This window comes from Triturus cristatus, chromosome 5_2, assembly GCF_964204655.1.
Source record: "Triturus cristatus chromosome 5_2, aTriCri1.1, whole genome shotgun sequence".
Taxonomy (NCBI): Eukaryota; Metazoa; Chordata; class Amphibia; order Caudata; family Salamandridae; genus Triturus; species Triturus cristatus.
Window position 1 is genome coordinate 436,995,932 of NC_140588.1, and position 22,623 is coordinate 437,018,554.

The following is a 22,623-nucleotide window of genomic DNA, read 5'->3' on the forward strand; positions in this document are numbered from 1 at the left end:
TAGGCAGACATATCGACGTTGCTAATGTTGTTTTTCTATAGAAAGGACCATCATGAATTACATTAAACTGAAAGTTAACAAAAATCAGTTTTGGCAACAGTTAAATTGAAATTGTGACTGTTCGCCCTTACAAGCCTGGAAGAGACACCGAGTTGAAGGCGAACCAGGCCGAACCATTGACAAAAACTCCTACAATTGTGTACCGTAGCTTGAAGTTTAACAGATGTCAATACTCATTTAAACGATGCTGGTGGCGTTTTTTTTCTTTCCCTGGTAATTTCTCCGATTCAAAGCAGCTGTTAGCTAACGGCTACCGTCCTGCTCGCCTTCACCGTGCGTCGCTACAAGCTGGTTTCATTCTCACCCCGTTTTGAACACGTAGGTAAGCGCATTTTAAAGACCAACAAAAAGACTGGTTTTCGAAAATGTTTGTTTTATAGTTTTACTATACGGAATGCCTTTTGTCGTGAAATGTTTTTTTAAACGTTCTTGTGACTCAAACGTTACAAGAAATAGTTCATGTAACGTCCACATTTTAATCGCTGAACGGTTTGCAAGAGAAACTGTTGGAATGATTACAAACACCACGGTATGTGCGGTGTAGTGTTAATATTCTAATGATTATTGTTTATCGAGGTATTCCAAAATCGAAGTGTTTTATGTCAACTTTACTTAGTGCTTTCTGGCCCTGAAAGCAAAGGCTTTTTATAATATCCAGTAGATAACGTTTGAAATATGTCAGTTTAGAAAAATGTCATGGGTATCAATTTGAGCTAACGGGAGTGTAGACATGGAATGCGTTCCAATACTTAACGGTGACATAGCTACTACATATGTCAAAGTTCTCGAAATCCATGCACGAGAAGCCAATTCTTTGCATTCTGGGACTTGTAGTCTTGTCTATAACAATTGTAAAACCAAGGATACAAAAATCACGGAATAAAAATGTAAATATTCTTGATATGATGAGTTGCTCACGTAAGAACCTGAAGACTTTGAAACTGCTGTTATATAGGGCTGAGACAAAAGTGAAAAATCATGTGATTACCAGATGGCTAGATGTCACGAAGGACGCTGAGCATCCCCTTCAGGATTTTTCTTGAGCGTCACTCTTTCCTGGGGTGTTAGTTCAGCAGCTAGAACAACTCTCTCACCCTGGACTGCAGCTCCCAAGATGCAGTAGGTTTTAAAAGGAATATCCACGAATGGAGCACTGCATCATTGGTGGCATGCAGTCTTATGGTAACCTTAAAATATGTTGCCTCGCTTATGAAAGGGTTAAATCCTAAAATGTTAATAGTTCGGTCAAATAGTATTCGTTTCAAGAAAGCCTTCTCAAGTTTTCTGTGTTCGTCGTGTACCACTTCCCGAATTTATCTCTAATTTGTGGAGCTTGTAATCGGCTTTATTTTTTTTTTTTGCAAAACAGTCAGAGCTGTATATATGAAAACCTTATTCAGTCCCAAGTCAGGCGTGAGCCTCTAGCCAGTCCTGTCTTCTCTTTTGCAATCTGGTAATTGTAGTCGAGCATTAAGAATCTGAAAAGAGCAGTTGCCTTAACGGCTAGGGCGGTCGATCTCGAATCTGGGGAACTGGATTCGAGTCTCGGCAATGACGCTGAACATCCTGTGATTCTGGGCATATCACTTAATCTCCATTCGCCTAACACAAATTAATGTGTGTCCTCGTATAACGTAACTGGTGCTATGTAAAGCGCTCTGATACCGGATTCGGATCAAGTTAACGCTATATAAAACTCTGCAAAAAAAAAAAAAATACTGCACAGACAAAACTCATTGAATGAGCTACTCGCACTTTGAATGAAATAACTGGAAACTTATGCTTGTGAAAAATACTTATATTTTAATGTGAATTCTGAATAGAATATGTATTTTGTTGCACTTCTTTGTCAGAATAAGTTCTGTCTCTCTTCTTCTTCCCCAGGTACCCACACTAGTTTCTTTCTCTCTCACATACTCTTTATTTTGTCTTTGTCTTTCTCTTGCTATATCCATTGAGGTCTGAAATTGACACCCTGTTCACCACTTAATATTTTGTACGCTTGACACGAGAATTAGCGTGTCCAGCAGAAAATATGGGGGCATATTATCAAGCCAGGCGATAAAATTATCGCCGCTTTAGCGGCAGAAAACTGCCGCTAAAACGGCGATAATGGGCTTGATAATATGCTCTATGGAATTCCAATTGAAGCCCATGTTAGATGTGAAGGACATCTAACATGGGCTTCAATATGTCATAGTAGTGAATTATGCGATATAGAAACTGAAATAACTGATAGAGGCTCTCTATGAGAGCCATCCATAACATATCTGTTGACACCTGACACAGCTAGAGATGCTTACAGTAAAAAAGTGACGGATGGATCTAAGTGATTTTAGACAATGCCATTTACATGGATGTCATATCAAAGTCCTTGTTTTTTTCTATTCACTATGCCACTAGTGGCAGGAGCAAAACGGTGTTGGCCTTACTCCTAAAGCACTGTCTAGCCAGAATTGCTAGGTCAGATCCCCTCTGTAAGTGACCAAAAGAAACAGCAAACGTTTCGATGGTCTTCAAAGAGGTGTTGCTTGAAATTGTGCACAGTGAGCATTGGATCCATGTCTCCTCAAACCCATTACCCTCAGGGTGCGTTAGTGAGTCAAAAATAGAGATGGAAGAAATGTTTGAAATAATCTCAGCCAGTGCAGTCACTCAGTACCACATTCTGTTATAATATTATTTTGCTCCTTGTGTCACTATAGACAGGAAACAACCATGTGCAAATCGTCCTCCGCCCCTACAATGCTTACGGTCCAGACCAGAGTGCATGAGCTCTCGTACTACCTAACATATTATCTTATAACTAGCTATTGAAGAGCTGAACCTGAGCTGTAGATGATAATGTTAAGCCATATAGCCAATAAATACCCATACAAGATAAAACTGAAACATTTGCAGGACATAGTAAGTGTTAACTAATATGTGTATAACAATGTCCAATATGTGTATAACTAAGGTCCAATATGTGTATACCTAAAGTGTCTCTTAATGGAAGTTTAGGTTCTTCCATTCACTTTTCCTCAATACCAAGCTCCCAGTGAGGGGTGGGTTTCGCAGTGAGGGGTGATTTTGCTGTTGTTAATATTACTCAGTCAGTCTGTCCAAATACTTTTATTCAGCTAATTTAGCCAAAAAAAGACAAAAACTTTTGTTAAAACACAAGTTAAGATCATACAAAGGAATGATCAGAAAGTGTTTATAGTGTTTAAAGTGCTAAATATGATGACAAAAGGAGTATGACAGCAAACTATCTGGCCAAGTATATTACATTATAAAGTTTTAAAACATTGAATAGATAAAAATCTACTCGATCAAGAAGGGACATCTCGGCTTAAAAAATCATGATGCAAGAGCATTATGTGGCAGGCAAGGGTCAAGACATTTAGTTTGCTCCTAATCCTCAGTACTTGCTGAACATAATTCAGGATTACATGACATAGAAATAAGGAATCTAACCGCTGTAAAAAGTGGAGGTTGGGCCCGCAAAATCCGAAATTGTTTAGCTGTAAAAAAGGCCTTAAAATCTGGACTCTAGGAGTAGCATAAAACCACAAAAAACATAAAATGGATGAGGCATTGCTGACTAATATTATTGCAGGGATAGCAGTGCCAGGTTAAAAACCAGCATTGGCATAGCCAATAGGTCTCGCTTTTGGGACCTTATAAGTATTTAGCCATGCAACAGTTGCATAACTAAATACTTATAAGGTCCCAAAAGCGAGACCTATTGGCTATGCCAAGCGGCCGTGAAAGTGAAAGTGATCGCGATCAAACATCAAAGCGCCATGCGGCCGCGAAAGTGAAAGTAATCGTGGTAAAGGCGGCGCGCGCGCCCGCGCACATGCACTGTAGCTCTAGGCTGGCCTGGTAGCACTTTTTGGAGCTCTATCAATAAGTCTCGCCAGACCAGCGCATGTGCTGGGTCAGGCGAGACCTAACAAGTACCATGTTGTGGGAAAGCTGTCAAAAAATGAACTGTGCACAATTAAAACATATGCCTATCATTCCTATCAGATCTGAAATTGGTCTGAATCTAACTGTACACTTCTTGTTCCTGTTTATGTAGCCCATACTATGCTATCACTGCTAGCATTATATCTTTTAAGCATCTTTCAAAGTAATGGTCGAAAATGCAATATCAATTTGTAGGTCAACAAACTTGTCGGAGTATGCTGCTCACCCAGGTTAATGTGGTATCGGCTTCCATCGAGTGCTTGGATCATCAGTCACAGTTTACTCCAGAGTATCTAAATGTCAATGCAGTCTAATAAAGGCAAGTTTTTTTTAAAGCACTAAGAGGAAAGGCCAGATGAGAATCTGTGCAACAGAACCGGGGTCAATGTGGATATGAAACAGTAAATGGGTTGAGATGCCTGTGGATGCTGTCTTTGGTATCCTGGTCCAAACTTTAATCAACACTTCATGAGACACTTGCACCCCCTACCGTTATCCCACACAATTCTCACTGTTTCTTTCTGAGTAGAACATATACCATTGCTTAGGAGTTCATGAATTTTAGAAACCAAGATCTCCCTCCTTCCCTGGGGATTTCTTCTCATAATCTATAAGGTGATATTGTCTTGAGGATATGATGATCCTGTGGTAACCTTCACTAACAGGAGGTATCGAAGGAAGGCCCCATTTTGTAGGCCAAAGTGAATTAGCTATCGTGCCATGGACATAAGGGTGGCATGTTGCAATATATAAACCAGCATATGATATCTGGCTGGTAATCCATTCTTTGTAAGTGATATGGAGAACATTAATGTGGAGCAGACTACTACTATCTGATAGAAGACCATTTCCACATAGAGGGGCATAATGACATTTAACACCCCTGAATATTGTTTGAAATGTGTGAATTTTCTAGCCAGCCATATTTGCCTGCAAGGTTTGAGGTGTGGCATACGTTAGCTTCAAGAGACTTACTCGATTCCAGTTGGAAGCATTACAAGAAAGCTATGATGTAACCAGGCCAATTTGGTTTCTTAATAAAATAATATAAAGGGATAAGATCATGAGGTCAGCATACCCCTACTGTGTATATTCTTGAAAAGGCAGAGAAAGGGGAAGTCTATTAAATTGTTAATCGAATGTTTAACCTTAGAATTTGTCCTAACCCTGTTGAAATATAGGGGGTTTCAAAGGGAAAATTATTTTTAAAACAACAATCATCTTGTATGTCCACATATTGGGAAATTAGATATTGTGCATATGTAATTGATTATAAGTTATTTTTAAATTCTATAGAATGTCTTTAGGTCTTATACGTTAACTATGGAGTGGCAACCTGCTTTTCCACAATCCATTTGATAGCACAGGTGCTTCTTTTAGATTTGGCAGTAGTCATACATTTTATTAAGTAAGAAACGTGAATTGTAATAGTTGTAAACTGTATAAAAGTGGTTTATTAATTAGGGTGGATATAAGTCCACAACAAGGAATAAAGTCGCAAACTTGGCTGGGTAAAACAGTTTCAATATATTTAAAATCGGGATCAACCCCCTGGTAGCTAGTGCAGACAGGCTTCTCTTAAAAAAAAATGGTAAAGTATTTAGCTGTAACAAAACAGTTGCAAAACCAAAACACAAAATAAAAATCCAACTGATTTATAAAACTGGAGAAATATTTAATGGGCAAAATGGCATCAAAACAACAATATTCCAATAAGAGGAACCAGAGAGGTGATTTTTCAACAATTTAAGGCAAAAAGCGGGAATTTAAATTCACTGTTACTGGTTGATGGAGACCCAGCCGCAATGGGCAGACCTCACCCTGGCCCTTTCCAAGTTAATGAAGTTCATGCCCTACATAAGCTGATAGGAGTCACATACCTCACACCCAGTCTTCCTGCCAACAGGCCTAAGCCATTGTTTATGCTCTGTGAGTAAATCTCGCACCTTCAAAAAATGGAGGTGACAATTGGAGACACTTTCTCACAAAAGTGATCTACTTTTTTTATGGCATGTGTAATTCAATTTCTTTTAATGTCATTGTAGGACTTGGCCCTTTTTGGCTAAAGTTCCCTAAACTTTTTGCTTTCCCCCTTGACCTTTTGTCTGACCTAGTGCTGCCAATTTAGCAGTGGCAAAGTGTCCAAAGCATCTAAACAGTGTCAATGTGCAAGTGTTCCCTGTATAAAGTGTAATGGTAATTGGTTGTCCATGATTGGTATGTTTGCCTTGCTAGTAAAGTCCCTAGTAAAGTGCACTATGTGTGCCATGGCTGGTAATGTAAATGCTACTAGTGGGCCTGCAGCACTAATTGTGCCACCCACACAAGTAACCTTAAAAGAGGAACTCAGGCCTGCCATTGCAGTGCCTGCGAGCAGTTTGTTAAACTGCCATGTTGTTCTGACAAGTGCACTCACTTGCCAGACCTTACCCTTCCCTTTTTATGCACATCAGGCACCCCTATGGTAGGCCCAAGGTACCCCCTGGGCAGGGTGCAGTGCATGTGAAAGGCAGGACATGTACTAAGGTGTGTACTATGTCCTGACAGTGAAATAATCTCCATTTCGGTTTTCACTGTTGAAAGGCCATCTTGCCCATAGAATAGAATGGGAAGGCTGTGTAAAATGTTTTCCAGCCTATCTTCCCAAAGGCTGAGGTTGAGAGGTGAAGTTTAGTATGCCTGAACTCACAATGTAACAATACATCTTTTTATGAAGATGGTTTTTGCACTGTGTGTTTATAAGTCACTCTTTTAGAAGTGGCTGGGTGTTTGTGCTCTAACATTTCTTTGTGTCTCTGCCTGGTTGTGGATTGACTGTCTGGATTTGAAAGCAATAGGATCTGGGGCTATCTCACCTCATCCCCTGGGTCAAGACATTCAACAGGCTGATCTGCAGCTGAAGTGTAGGGGGAGGAGTAGCCCCTAGGGATGAAGAGGCCTGGGTTGCTGCTATAAAACAATTGTCCCATCTCCTGCTAAGTGATTGAGAATCCAGAACCCCAAAATCAAAGGAAGAAGGTGTCACTGGCAGGGAGGCACCCAGAACTGGTTTGAACAGGGGTCAGTGCCCCCTGAACACAAAGACTTCAAAGCCATTGAGGTGTATAACTATGAGAGCTGAAGCCCCTGAACTTTGGAGAATGGCTTGATCAAGTTTGAACAAGACTGGAGCTACTTTGTGGTCAAGAGGAACCTTTGCCAAGGAAGAAACAACTGAATAGACTGAAGGAAATGACTGACCTTTGCTGTGTGTCCTGGGGCTGGCCTACAGTTTGCTGTTTTAACAAAGGAAAGGCTGAAGGGACTTTTCTGTGTGCTGTGTCCCCCTGCTTGAAAAGACTTGCTGTGCTGTGTCCTGAAGTAACTGATCCCCTAGGGCCCGAGGTGAGCTGGCTCCCTGTTGAGGAAACTCAGGAACACAAAGGTTTCCAGGAGAGTCTCAGCAGTGCTGTGTGTGTGCTTGTTGCAGCCTGAGACCCTCTTAAGGTGTGCCCTGTGATCGTGGGCACCTGGAGTCCAAGCGAGGATCAGCGACACTGGATGTGTGTGATTTTTGCAGCCTGAACCTTTTGTGAGGATTGTCCAGTTAATGTGTGCACCGGAATCCAAGAGAGTCTCCACGACGCTGTGTGTGTGTGTGCCTTGCGCAACGAGAGACCTTCGTGAGGATTGCCTTGTTATCGTGCACCTGGAATCCAAGTGAGTCTCCACGATGATGTGTGCGTGTGCTTCGTGCAGCGGGAGACCTGTGTGTGTGTGTGTGTGTGTGTGTGTGTACACGCGTGCTTTGGGCAGCGGGGGACTTTCGTGAGGATTGCCTTGCATCGTGCACCCGGAGTTAAAGTGAGTCTCAGTGACACTGTGTGCGTGTCCATCGTGCAGCCTGAGACCTCATGTGGAGTGCCCGGTAATCATGCACCCGAAGCTCAAGGAAGTCTCAGCAATGCCGTGTGCCCTGTGGCAACCTGAGATCTTCGTAGCGGCCCGGACCGGCAGACCTGGAGGACTTGACCCACCGGCCCAAGCCCGCCTTTGCCAAGTCTCAAAGATTGCATCAGCGGCCCAAGTCGCTGGACGAGGAGAGTGGGTTCGCACTCCCCAGTTAACGTGTGTCAACTCCTGGGGCTCAGAGGGAGACTCTCTTGGCCTCTTTCTCATTTCAGCAGCGCAAGCCTCTGCTTCGGCTCGTATCGCGGCCCGTATTGCCAAGGGAGTGGCAGTACAGGGGCCGGAGTACGAAGCTGCACTTTTTGTGTTATATCATACCCGTGTGGGGGGCAACTGTTTTCATAGGCTACCTGTGAGTCTGCACAAGTGGCTGAGAGACCTCCTAAGGCACCATGATCGGTGCCTGAGTGTATTACGGATTACCCTATTTTTGCATAATGGAGTACCTGATTGTCGTATTACACATTGCATCATTTCTGCATAATGAAGTACCTGATTAGTGTATGACGCATGGCAATATTTCTGCATAACGAACTACCTGATTGTCGTATGACGCATTGCATTGTTTCTGCATAACGACCTACCTGATTAGCGTATTGTGCATTGCATTATTCCTACATAAAGAACTACCTGATTAGTGTATTTGCATTGCCTTATTTCTGCATTACGATGCACCTGGTGGTTGTATTACGAATTGCATTATTTTTACATTGCACAGTACCTGATTGTTGTGCTACGCATTGCATTATTTGTACATTGCAAAAGTGCCTAATTCAAGCATTACAATCTGCATAACATGGTGTCAGGATTACAGTAGACTGTTTAGAAGTGCTCATTAATATCGCCAGAGCTTACAAGTGCTGGCTAACCTAACAACCGGCCAGAAGAAATATTACAAGTACGCATATGTTGGATTTATATTGTGTGATCTTATTGTGTATGTTTTACGTTAAGTTTGTACTCATTTTTATAAAACCTGTGTGGAGTCTATTTGTGGTGTCATCATTGGGTTGCTGTGAGTGTGGTTGCAAAAACTTTACACATTTACCTTGAATATAAGCCTGACTGCTCTTGCCAAGCTACCAAGGGGGTGAGCGGGGCTATCTCAAGAGGTGACCTTCCTTTCCCTGACGTGGAACCGCGGGTCCCTATTTGGCCTAAGGTACCTACCTCAGCCAACCAGGGATCCTGGGTCTAACAGTCATCTTGTTTAAAAGATATATCTCTAAATTTACTATTATTGAAATTGAAAATTTCCTCTAGAGCATATACTCTAGCAAGCAAGGAACAGAAGTTAACCTTAAAAGACTGGAATAATCTCCACATTGACAAATCAGATTGTTACTTATTCCACCTACAATACAAGAACAATGTTCTAGGAAATGACCATCTTTTCTGTGATGTACCCTCAATATTTACCCTGTCTATTTTCTGTCATCCACTACAGTAGTAATGAAAACATGGCTTCAGGCCTAACCTGTGTAGCCTGACAGCCGTAGCTTGAAACCTGCTGCACAGATCTGTCAAAAAAAACATTTTGGCTGGTAAGAATACCTGATTTGAAATATTAAATCAGTTGCCCCTAAGCAAACCTTGCTGACCTTAAAGTAGAGTGCATTTTATATAAGGGTGGAACAAGAATGACATTAGAATTTTATGTTGGTGAATAGTCCCAAAATGGCATTATCATGGGTCAGGCTGTAATCTGTACATAGGAAAACTCAAAGTATACATTATATACTTGTATTTCTCACTTTTGACCTGTACCAGCTAAAGACTCCATTTAAAGACATTTAGATATAATAAAAATTATGCGTGGGTGGAGTGCGCGGAGTCCAGTGGCATAACACAGGCCCCGCAGTGCAGGGGGAGAGCCTGAGCTGCAGTGGGCCCTCTCAGCACAGTACTCTGGCCTGAGAGCTCCTGATTAAATCCAGAGCCCCTCCATGTATCTTTCAGAGAGGCCCCCTCAAGAGCCGTTGCGCCCCTGGCGGAGTTACGCTATGCAGAACTCGGCAAAGTGGTGCAAAGATTTGGGAGTTCCGCGAAGGGGTGTAGCACCCATTTTATTGTGTTTTTACATCAAACACAGCATGGAGTACGTTCTTGTGTTGGAAATTGTGCTCAAATGGCACCATGAGGTGCGCATGGGCATGGACATATTGTTTTCTTACTCTGTTCATGGTGCCGGGCCTGTTTTGAATCTCTTCTAAATCTTTTCAATACTCTACCCTACTAATTAATCTACCCCTCATTTGTATTTATTGTATTAGTGTGTGTTTCTTTGGCTGTGTGTGTTTTACATTTTGTTTGGTTTTTTTCACGGTTTTTGATCAGTTTTTGTACTTTTTTATTTTTCCTTACTTCCATAATTGTATTTCGTTTGCTTTGTTTCTCCCTTCCCCTGTCTTTCTTTTATTTCCCCCACCCAGCTCCATGTCAGAGTGGGGCAAACAGGGGAGTGGCAGCGGCAGGTCCCCCCTGAACTGTGAGAAGCAGCAGTCGACTACACTGTGAATGACAGCGCCACCAAGGGGTGCAGCCCCGAGCAATCTTTTATGAGCCTGAAGTGGCAGCACTAATTTATTTTGTGCAGTGCCACCTCCCCTCCATGTTGGCACCAGGCGGCAGGCCTGGCAGACGGTATCCCCTGTCAGCTAGGGAGGGTGCGCAGGTGTGTGCAGTGCATTAGCCAAGTCCAGCACACCACCCAGCAGATGACGCACGACTGGGCCCTTGACTGGGAAAAGGACCAGTTCGACCTCCCAGGCATCGAGATTGCGGGACTCGGTGAGTATTAATTATTTGTGTGTTTGTGTTCTACAATGCTAAAAAAAAATTTGAATAGCATGCTGCTCACACTCCGAGGTAAATGACGTTTAGTTTACATTAAGAATATTATTATGTGATCCAGTTTGAGCTAGGCGGGTGCTCGGCACAACCTAAACGTACTCATCGATGCTCGCTTTGGCTGATTATTTAAGAAGGCATTGCAAACTCCTCTGTCCCTTTCACTATAGTGATATCAGTGAGTTAGCATTCTCTCTGACTTTCTTTATGTAGCTTGTGCAGTCCCAAGCACAAGCTACAAGCAAAATACAGTGATGTGTAGTACTAGTATGCATCTCTGCATTGCAAAAAAGGAAGGCGGAGCTGGTCCATCAAGAGGTTGAGAAATGAAACTAGAATCTAAGATTATGCATTGCAATACACTAGTTACAAATGTAGTATTTGTTAAGGAAATTTGAAATAGGGATTTTATGATTAGTATGGGCAACTCAACAATAGTTGATACCAGTACCATTAGCTATCACATTTAAATAAGTTCAATGTTACTGTGTTTGCCTGTCATTATATTATGTGAAGATTACCTGTACCACTATTCTAGTTTTTTAATCTTCTTTACTCTATCATCAGCACCCAAGGGCATGAAGAGGGGCATCGCAAAGGAGGGTACAGGAAGAGCTGGGGAGAAGGCACCAACCAGCAGCACCACAGCTGAGGGCTCTGCACAGCCCAGTAAGTCCTAATATTTATTATTATTTTTCCCCTAACTTACTTTTACCTCTGCTCACCATTATACTACTTTTAATTTTGCCTTGTTTATTTTTTGATACTGTCTACTTTTATCCAACTCACCTATCCAATTTGTATTTAGTTTCTGTTGTCCCTGAATTATCTTTTTTTTTTTAATTTTCCCTATTTCATGGTGTGTTTTTGGTAGCTGATCATTTCTGGGCTATTCTAGTCTTTAGTTTTCTTTTGCTTGTTGGTAATCTTTCCCTCGCTCGTATATATCTTGTGGTACTGTAAGACTAAAAACATATTGTAGGTACTCTACTGTCTACTGTGAAGATTGCAGGCCCAAGTAAACTAGTATTATAAGTAATCTTCACCATGTATGTTTGTTGAGAAGGCTTTCTTTTTCTTGCTCATGCTCTAACAGGTAATGAGAGAGTGACCATGGTCAGGGACCTCCCACCCCCAATGTTGTGCTGTGTAATTCATTTATAGAGTATACCAGCAGTTCCCATGATAGTCCAGCATGGCTGGAAAGTATGAGGTCTCATTGCATTTGCCAACCAACCAACATCATATGTCTTTCATTGACCATTATTTTCACACCCCTATATTGAGCTTCAATGTTTCAGAACCATCCTCATCGGCTATAGGACTGTCTTACCATTATGAAAATTTTGTTTGGCTTAACTTCCTGGCTTTTCTAAAATTGTGAACAAACAGAATGCCCAGTGTGATATTTTTTATAGGAGATACTGCAATGCTAAGCGAACTGTAGTGATGTAACGCGGTTGTATTCTTTTGATAAAAAAATGAAGGGGTTGTGTATCTGGCATCTACAAAATGTGGTATCACGTTTTTTTCTAGCCAAACAGAGTGCCGCTGTGGGTCTTAGCCCTTTTTTGCAGGGTTATCCCCAAACCTTTAGCTTTCAAAGCATTTTGGTCTGTAACGACCTTCGTCAGGGGTATCACAGATGTCACAGATACCCCTGACGAAAGTCGTTACAGACCGAAATGCATTGGGTGAGATGTCATTGGGATGATTTTGAGGATCCGAGGTTCGTTAAATGCCTATGAATAGGCCCGAATGGGCAGTTCTGGAGCAAGTAAAATGCACAAGACAATTAAATTTCATACCTTTGACGTGATGGACAAGTAAAGTTAAACAGTTAGAAATAAAAAGGATTGAACATGGAATACTATGGTTTATGAGTATTAATTGGAATACCAATGTGTATCAGGCTGTGCAACTCGCCGGTGACTCGCAAACCCCGCGCCACCATGTTTTGCAGTTTCACGGTATGTGCACAAGGAACAGAGCACATTACGAGTGCTGCACGCCAAACAGAAAAAACAGAAGATAGGAACTTTAAAATCCAGAAGGGTGTGCTTCAGGTTATTGACAGTCTTCTTTGGAAATGATGCCGTTCCAACCCTGTCTAGCACCCCGATGAAAAGCAGTAATGAACATTTGAATACATTATTTTCACATCAAAGTCTGCTCACGTAACGTTAATGACGTGGAGAAACAATAGAATATATGCTGCCCACACGCTTCAATTTGACTCTTTGATGGCCATTTGTTATGTTGAATTTTTGCTTTATAAGCACGTAGCGGCAAAAATTGGAAACTTAATATTTATGAGGGACTGGTTTCACTCTATTGGTGGTTATCAGGATTCAGGGGGTGGGGGCATTTGGACATGTGACGTTGCGTAACTAGGGGTTTTCAGGTGGGGAGGGTAACGCATGTTTAAATTCAGTTGGTTATGCACTTGTAGGCGATATTGAGCTTTAAGCGCACACGGGGAGGTTACGTTGTGTATGTAGCAAGAGTAAAACAGGTATGCAATGGGGATTGATGATGTTTCATTTATCAGTTAGGGTGGAACAGGAGTTTTTTGGGCGTCTAATTAGTTTTGAAATGTTGTATTTAGTTTAAAAGTGGCAAAACCGGGGAGTTTGAACTGTTATCGCACTGAAGAGATCAACGTATGTAATCAAATTTGAATAACACGGGTTCAGTTGCGTTGTGTTACAACTTGTGTTACACAATTGGCGTCAACAAAATGTATTTTATTATGATTATTAGAAATCTGGGTACATTAGCCTTGAATATACTTTGTATATTTATATTTGTTTTGCTGTCTCATTTTGATCCAAGAGACGTATATTATTATCATTGTTGAACATTATATAGATGTAGCTGACATATATCTTTGCATATCACAGATACCCCTGACGAAGTTCGTTACAGACCGAAATGCATTGGGTGGGATATCATTGGGATGATTTTGAGGATCTGAGGTTTGTTAAATGTCTACGAATAGGCCCGGATGGGCAATTCTGGAGCAAGGAAAAGGCACAAGACAATTGAATTTCGCACTTTTGACGTGATGGACAAGTAGAGTTATACAGTTTGAAATAAAAAGGATTGAACATGGAATACTATGGTTTCTGAGTATTAATTGGAATACCAATGTGTATCAGGCTGTGCAACTCTTCGTTGACTCGCAAACGGCGCGCCACCATGTTTTGAAATGTGCATATTGCAATATTCTTTTCATCTTTGCTAATCGTAATAAAGTCCCAAACTGGAGAGAAGTACATTTTTACTATGCCAATGCCTGAAGAAGAACCAGAGGTAGAAGGGTGTGTCGTCCCTGTGGAAGGTGACACAGAGGAGTCTGTGTACCCTTCCACAATGACTGGCTCGTCATTGTCATCCTCCTTATCATCCCCTTCCATAATTCTGCGGTGGTGTCTCTCTTCTCTTGTGCACCTAAAAGCAAACAAGCAAGAAAAACATTCAGTGAAAAATGGCATTGTTGCATTTGGAATTAGTACAGACAAAGGCAATATTATTGGGGTTGGTTACATAGGTAATAATAAATCAACCACTTTAAAGTGAAACCACACCATCAGGCCATAACATTAGATAGAGCTCTTTCCTTACTGTCCATATATTTTAAAGGAGACACCGGTGACACTTTGGGAACTGCATGGGTAAATGGAACAATAAGCTAAAATAAAATGGAGGTTAGTGGGCACTTATGACAGGCAATGTAGTCCAGGGGAAAATGGAATAATCATTAAAAAAACAAATGATGCTGATGTGTCTGCAGATCACCGTAGCCAGAGTGTCCAGGAGGAAATAGAATTATACATAAAATAATTAATGATGTTTCATGGCTCTGCACTAATGGTGCATAGATGATGGATCGACAGAGGCAAAATGCATAGAAAACAAAACAAACAATTTAAATTTTTAAAAAATCTAAACAAAATTAAGAGAAAATAAAAAAAATAAAAGCAAAATACTACCAATAAGTGCCAATGCTTGTTTTGGAGGAGGAGACGAAACCTATTATGAGGCACAGAGGTGCAAAATGAAAAATATGAAAAAATTGCATGTAATATATAAGCACTGTTAATCAAAATCCTATTCTTAATATACATACTACAATGAGCCTCAAGCAGATTATTAAACTGATATCACATCCATCATTGCAAGCCTATGACAAAGACACATTGGCTGGATGCACAAAATAACTGTGAGCCACATGGCCAAACAACAGCAACAACGAGCAAGGAGGCATGGGGAAAAAAGAGAACACATTCAGGCCTCTGCACACAGACTCCAAAATAATGGCCAAAATGGCCTCCTGCAACATGGAATGCAGAACAAAGACAAACCAATGATAGCCTATGGCAAACACACACACAGAGGACAGACAAAGGAGTCATGGCAACACTGAAGAAAACAATACCATTAATTCAGCAATGTCAAAAAACGAAAATGAACGGAGCTATACAATTTTACAACACACAACCTCCCAAGGCATCTGATATTACCCCACATATACAATTTTGTACACAAAAAAGTGAAATACAATAAAACCACCACGTTTTTATTCTAATCAAATGCCATCCCAGCCCTAAATTACATTTTATACCACAGAAAAAGTTGTTTCATGCACCCACGACTAGCACTAGCCTGGGCCTACTGACTGGATGGCTCCTTGGCAGACTGGCCCACATAGTAAAATAAATACATGTTGCAAATTTAACAAACGTGAACAAAATGTACTGAACTGTCCAACACTGTTCCTTTAGAAAAGAATAAAAAATTAAATGCAAAGATATACCTAGGCCCCTGCTGAAACTGCAGGTCACAAACCAAAATAAATTTGAAAATTCAAATAAGGGTACAAGTAAATACTGGTGCATGCCCTCTATCAAATAAACAACACCCTTATGCAAGAGTTTTTGAAATGTCATGTGAAATCTCAAATCAAAGTCATTAAATCAAATGATATATATATACAGCAGACAAAGAGAGTGATCCTTCCAGCTCAAAATCCAAATGAAAAGTGACCAGGAGATGGACAAAGCACTGGGAGGAACCTGCTGGACAAGAACGTTGTTTAAAGGCACAGTGCTGTCCAACGATCCTGCTTCTCACTGAAAACCTAAGTAAATACAGCCTCCATGTACACTTTATCTTCTGTGTGAGACCATGACATCTTGAATAAAAATCTGACCACAAAGGGATTCTAGAGTTCCAAAATGTTCACATTCATGTGCCCTCCTCATCCTATCCCTTTGAATCTCTGATCGCATTCATCAATACTGAAATCCCTCTACTTGCTTCTGTTACATGGAAAGATGAATATAAGACTCTTTTTCCTGTGTATGAGGCCCAACATATTAATTACCCTAATACTTCAGCAATCTGAGAACACCACTCTTGCCAACCAGGTGTCTATGATCAGCAACCCAAAATTGAATCTGCCCTCAGGGGACACTAGCACTTTGAATTTTTTTTTTTTTTTGCAGAGTTTTATATAGCGTGAACTTGACCCGAATCCAATCGGGTATCAGAGCGCTTTACATAGCACCAGTTACGTTACATGAGGACACATATTCATGTTTTTTTTTTGTTAGGCACGGGGAGATTAAGTGATTTGCCCAGAATCACAGGATGTTCAGCGTCATTAACGAGACTCGAACCCAGTTCCCCAGGTCCGAGGTCGAGCGCCCTAGCCGTTAGGCTAACTCTTAAACAACCAGGTTCAAAGTTATGACTTCATGGTCTCTTTATCTGGTGCACTATTCTATGCTGCGGACATGAGGAATTTCAGGAACGGTCTCTCACCCACCTGTCCTAATAGTTGTTTGGACATCATTGCAGTTAAAATTTAACCATCGCCCCCTCTTCTCTTGGACCACTATCTGATGACTCTTTATGCTCCCTCTCTTCAGAGTGCTCTCAAAGTGGCCCTTGCCTCAAATGAGTGCTATGCAAATAATAAACCAATAGCTTTGGGTGTTGTTTGGCTGGCATGGTAGGTATTACTTTGTCCTATTCTAATTATTGTTTAAAGCATGTCAAATTTACGTAACACATATAGTTCTGTTACTATCACTTTCTAATTTGTTTACATTTCCAGTAACTCAGCATGGAGTGAAGTGCAGGCGATCTCATTAGAGAACGAGATTGCAGGACTGTCCTGTTACCCTAAGACAGTGGGTACATTTGACTTGCATAAAGAAGGTATTTGAAGCACTTACATTCTGGAGAGGTGGCAAGAAACCTCTGAAGATGTGGCAGGAGTTTGCTATTGTTTCCTGACCAGCAGAAACTTGTATATTTAAAACTTAGAAATGAAATGTAAAATGTATTTTGTACTAAGGAATTTAATTGTTTCCTTTATTACTTAGTTTCCATATTTGATGTGGATTAGTATTAAACATGCCGCATAAACTGAAAGCAGTATGTTTTGATAGCCTTGCCTGGGCCTAATGGTAGGGAGACTTCATAAAGTTGACTGTGGCTGGGATCATTGTTCTAGGTTGCATGCTTGTCTGAAGTACATCAGCCTTCCTCACTGTAGATGTTGGATGTCCTGCTTTGACAGAGCAGGTGGCTATGAACTTCAGTTTGTTCATGGAAGGCTCCTGTAAAACGTGCACTGTCGAATCCAGATATCCTGCTACAAATCTGGCCAAAAGTTATCACGTATGCTTGTATCGGGGAGAGAGGCACAGGTTAGCCGATGGCCTTGTGTTGGCTCCTTAAGCAGTGGATCGCCTATGTATGTACCGGTTATATTCGAATTGGATCTCGAGGGACAATTTGATATGTCTGTCTTGTAGAACATCACCCAAACTGAGGCTACTCAGATTTGCATGAGAGCCAGCAGATAGGACGATCTCTGATCTAATAAGCTGGCTTTGCACCACATGAGAACACACTTGTGAGAATTTTTGCTGACCTCTAGCATCGTAGGTTTTAAGGACCAGGATTTCAATATTATCTGCATGAATGGGGTTGTTTTGTTACAAAAGCTCGATACATGCACTTCTTTACCAGTGTAATATCTGTGTTAAATTGCACCCAGGCTTAAATTACAGCACTTATTTGAGCTCATATTTGACTGCTGATCTGCCTATAGTATCTGTGCCTGCACAGATTGTGAGAGAAGCATGTCATTGCATCAGGATTATTTCTCATAAAAGGAATATTATGGGAATGTGCTTTGTAGTCAGACATATTTTAGATCTATGCATAAACACAGCCCTACATGTACGAAACGTTAAGCCCCATAACTAGAGTGTTGTATGTATTTGAATCTGAGGAAAAATGTACAGCATCTTACACGGAGTATGTTTGTTAAAATGCTAAAATGTGTCTCCAGGGGAGCGGCATATTGTGAAGTGGGTTAGTTGTATGCAGTGAATGATTTACAAATTGTATATATTCTTTAACGTGGCAAAACTCGTCTAACATCCTTATGTGGCACGCAAGGAATGCATCACCATGCTGTGAATGATGATGCATCTATGGAAAAAAAAGTTTACTTGAAATATTATTCGGTCATTGCCTGTTTTTTTTGTGGTTTTCTTTTTTTTTTTTTTTTTAATTTTGTAATTTATTATTATTATGTTTTAACCAGTAGGGCGGTGTTAGAATGTTAAAAAATCCTGGTCGAAATACAAAAGGTCATTTCTTTTTACCTTTGCCCTCCAGTTTCGTAATTAAGAAATGTTTCACTACAACTTCTAAGCTTACTTTGTAGTTGTTTTGAAGTTTTACAGGTCAAGGTCGCTCACTGCCAGTGCCAAAATGGTTGGCTTTGAGGACATGCGACAATTGACCTCACATTGAACGCCTTGCATCTCAAAATCACGTTGACGCCAACGAAATTTATCAGTGTTTTGTTTTTTGTGTTCCCATTTAGTATGACTCCTTCTGGATCACCCGACAGTGACGTTATCCCCTCTGCAAATACTTTAAACTGTTGTATTTTAACGCTCCATGCACTGACAACTGTTGTGGTTACATCACCAAGGAAAAACTGGAGGATCAAAGGGAAATCTGCCCCCTAGGCCCCCATTCAGCCGAAGGCCAATGAATATCTTTGAGATATGGGATACTGAGGGGGGGGGGGGGGGGGGGGGGGGGGGAATTTACATTCTACAGGGAGAGGCCTTTATTTTGAGTCGCACCACTGCAAATCCGCTCCTATTTGACTTCTAGAACCCTTGTTGTACTCCAAGTAGTCGTATCTATTTCTTCCAGAGACGTTTTAATGCAGGGGCAAAGTGGGCTCTGGCCCAGGGCCCCAGCCTTTCAGGGGGCCCGCTGACAGTCAGCTCCATTTTCCAGAGTTTTTCCCAAATGACCTTGAATATTTCCTAAACAGTTTGTTTTAAATTCTGTTTTCCATTCATTTATTTCTTATGTACCTGATGTGTGAGTGTCTAGTACAGCCATTTTGCAGAGAAATTTTGTGTTTATGTTTCATGCAATATACATAAAAAACGTTTATTTTAGATCAAAACAAGGCCAACATATAAGAAATGGGAGGGCGTCACAGCGATTATTTGCAGGAATATTGGTGAGCTGCTGCTGTGTTACAATATTGAAAACACAAAAAACTATCCCTGAATATTAGATGTAAACCCATTCAGGGCCTTATTTATGAGAAGTGATGCATCGCTGTGTGAAAACAGGGATGCGTCAATTCTTAGTGCGCCCTCGTTGCGACATGACGGATGTGTCATATTTACTGTATGACGCATCATGTCGCAAGGAGTTACAGATATGTCAGTATTTCTGACGAATCTGTATGCGCAAAAGTGATGCATTGCTGGGGTGTGTCTGAAAATAGACGCAACTCCAGCAATGTGTCCTTTCACATTGGGCAAGCCCCATGTGAAAGGGCCTGCATCAGTCTTATGCCTGCTGTGTGGCAGGTGTAAGATATTGACGCAATGGCGTCCTAGAAGTGGCGCACTGAGTTCTCATAGATTTCAATGCGCCACTTCTACGAGGCATTTTGCGGGGCAACACCCACCCTGCATACATTATGCCTGGCGCAGGTATAATGCGGTGCAGGGGTTTACAAAGTGAAGCATCTGCCTAGATGCGTCACTTTGTAAATAGGGCGCATCATGGCACATTTTTTACGCTGCCGGTGCGGCACAAAAAGTGACGCATTGGCGGCATAAAAGTGAAGCAAGGTCTCATAAATAAGGCCCTTAGAATTTGGACGAGTGTTCCTTTGCACTGTCAGGGGCCTAATGAAATAGTGTATTTAATAAAGCGCACAGCTACTCAGACTAGAGAGTCCTGGCGCGTGACAGTGGGAGGAAAAAATGCGTAAAAGACCCATCAGTTATCAAAAAGCCAGGTTTTTAAGTTCTTTCATGAAAGAGAGTAGGTCTGTGGTTAGTCTCAGAGACTCAGGAAGGCTATTCCACAATTTTGAACCTAGAAAGCCGTGGGATCTGCCTCCAATGCGGGCACTGCATATTTTAGGCATGATGGCCAGGTTGGCATTAAAAGAATTTAGGGGTCTAGCTGTTGTGTAGCGATTAACGCGCTTATTTATGTAGCCGGCTCCTAAGCCATGGAAAGCTATAAAGAAGATGGTCATCGCTTTGAAGCCGATCCGTTCTTTTATGCGGAGAGACTTAAGAATAGGGGTCATACTAGATCTGGGTTTAGGTCTCAGGATGGCTCTGGCCGCCGCGTATTGTACCACTTGTAGGCGCTGGATAAGGGATTTGGGAAGACAGAGGTACAAGCTGTTGACATAGTCAAGCTTTGATGTCACCAGAGTCTGCACCACGATCTTTCTGTTCTCAAGCGGTAACAGTGGCAGGAGTTTTGAATAGCATCCAGAGTATGCCAAAGCAAGTGCCATTTAGATTTTGAATTTGAAAGCACATGGAGAGTGTCTTGTCTATGACAATTTCTACATTTTTGACTTTCTCCTTTTCAGCGGGCGGGGGCGGCAGATCTTTTGGCCACCAAGCGCTCCAGTCAGGCGTTTATGGATTACCAAAGAAAACAACTTCAGTTTTGTCAGGATTGCACTTCAGCTGATTGATTTTAAGCCAGTTAAAAACCTTTGTGAGGCAAGACCTAATCATTGCCCCGTCAAAGTCGGTTCCTTTTTCACACGTAAAAATCAGCTGAGTGTCATCAGCATAGGAAACAATTTTGGCGCCCTCTTCCTCTACCAGAAATGCACGGGGGATAGATATATATTAAAAAGGGTAGGACTGAGAATGGAGCCCTGAGGGACACCTACATTCATGGCTGGAACTGGGGATGAGAAAGGGGGGAGCCAGATGTCTTGAGATCTATTTGCCAAGAAGGATGACATCCATGTTAAGGCGGTCCCCCCCCAGACTGATGTTAGCAAGTCTCTCCAGGAGCCTCTCATGTGGGACCATATTGAAGGCCGCCTACGTATCGAGCAATATCAGAACAGTTTTGCCTCCCTGGTCCAGCTTACCCTTGAGAAATTCAGTCACTTCCAGCAGAGCAGACTTCATACTGTAGTTAGCCCTAAAACCAGATTGGGACTCATGAAGGAGCTTCCCATCTTCAATGTGTTTTTTGGAGCGCCTTGTTTACATGCTTCTCTAGTACTCTGGAGAGGGTCGGAAGAAGGGAGATTGGCCTGTAGTTGGCAGGGTCCGTCGGTTTGGCGTTAGCCTTTTTTATCAGTTGAAGAATCTCGCATTCTTCCATAATTTCTGCATGTTGCCCGAGGAGAGAGAAGCATTAAAGAGCTGGTTTACTGTGGGGTTTATGGTGGGAGCTAATAGGTTCAAGATATTCCCTGGACATGGGTCAGTAGGAGAGCCAGACTTAATGCTTTGGAGAGGGGTCAGTGACTCTTCAAGCTGAAACTCAGGGAAAGCTAGTAAAGATGGAGGATCCAAGAGGTGAAATTTGCTATTAGAACTAAGGTAGAAGGTCAGTTCTTCCTCTGAGATGTTAGTGAAGGCTTGTTGGATCATGGAGATCTTTTTGTGGAAGAATTCAACTATTTACTTAGACCATTCTTCAGTGCATGGCCCTTCCTTTGTGCCGGCTCTCAGGGCAGTAAAGGATTTAACTATGCTAAAGATTTCCTTCCTCTTATTTTGGGCATTTTCTATCTTGGTTTGAAAGAGGTTTTTCTTGGCTGCCTTCACGAGAATGTAATGAGCATTTAAGGTGTCTTTATACACCTTCCTGTCCTCAGGTAGATAGGATTTACGCCATTCTCGTTCAATTGTTCCACAATTTCTGTTGCGAGATCTAAGGGAATCGTTAAACCATGGAGCTGGTGGGGCTGACCTCTTTGAGGAGCAGCAAACAACCAGTACCACTGCATCAATGTTGGTTCGGAGCCATGAATCTATTGAGAGGGCGTCCGAGTCGGGGCAGCCAGACAGCTCTGGTGAGGAACGACCGAGGGCGTCTGCTAACATCGGGATGGTTATTTTATGGAACGTCCTGTAATTAGAGACTCTCTGCCCTGTGTTAGCTCAAGGGGCTGTGGCAGAGTTGGGAATGACGAATTTTAATAGGAGGTGGTCAGACCAGGTAATGGGAAGAGGTAGGCTTACTGATATGTCAAAGTTGTGAACGATTTGGTCTAGGGTATGGCCCTTCTCATGGGTGGCCAAAGAAACAGATGGAAATATGTTGCAGGCCTGCAGCGCCTCCAACAAGGAAATTGTTTGAGGGTCTCTTCCATTGTCCATATGTATATTGAAATATCCCACAATGAGGCAGTTGTTGTATTTTAAGGCCAGGGAGGTGGTGGCTGTATTAAGCGTAGTAATA

The 22,623-nt window shown here is 41.7% G+C and overlaps 1 protein-coding gene across 8 annotated transcripts in view; it reads left to right on the forward strand.

The window, feature by feature from the left end:
- Nucleotides 1-260: 260 nt before the first annotated feature.
- CCDC201 (coiled-coil domain containing 201) overlaps nt 261-22,623 on the forward strand; it is a 193,029-nt gene continuing 170,666 nt past the window's right edge. For 2 of the 8 annotated variants that reach the window (XM_085607380.1, XM_085607372.1), the window contains exon 1: nt 276-382. The gene's annotated coding sequence lies outside the window, so the exon portion shown is untranslated. Of the gene's footprint in view, nt 383-460; nt 590-10,397; nt 10,756-11,382; nt 11,485-16,939; nt 17,044-22,623 lie in introns of those variants that run through there. The other 6 variants (XM_085607374.1, XM_085607373.1, XM_085607376.1 and 3 more) reach the window with 6 other exon arrangements.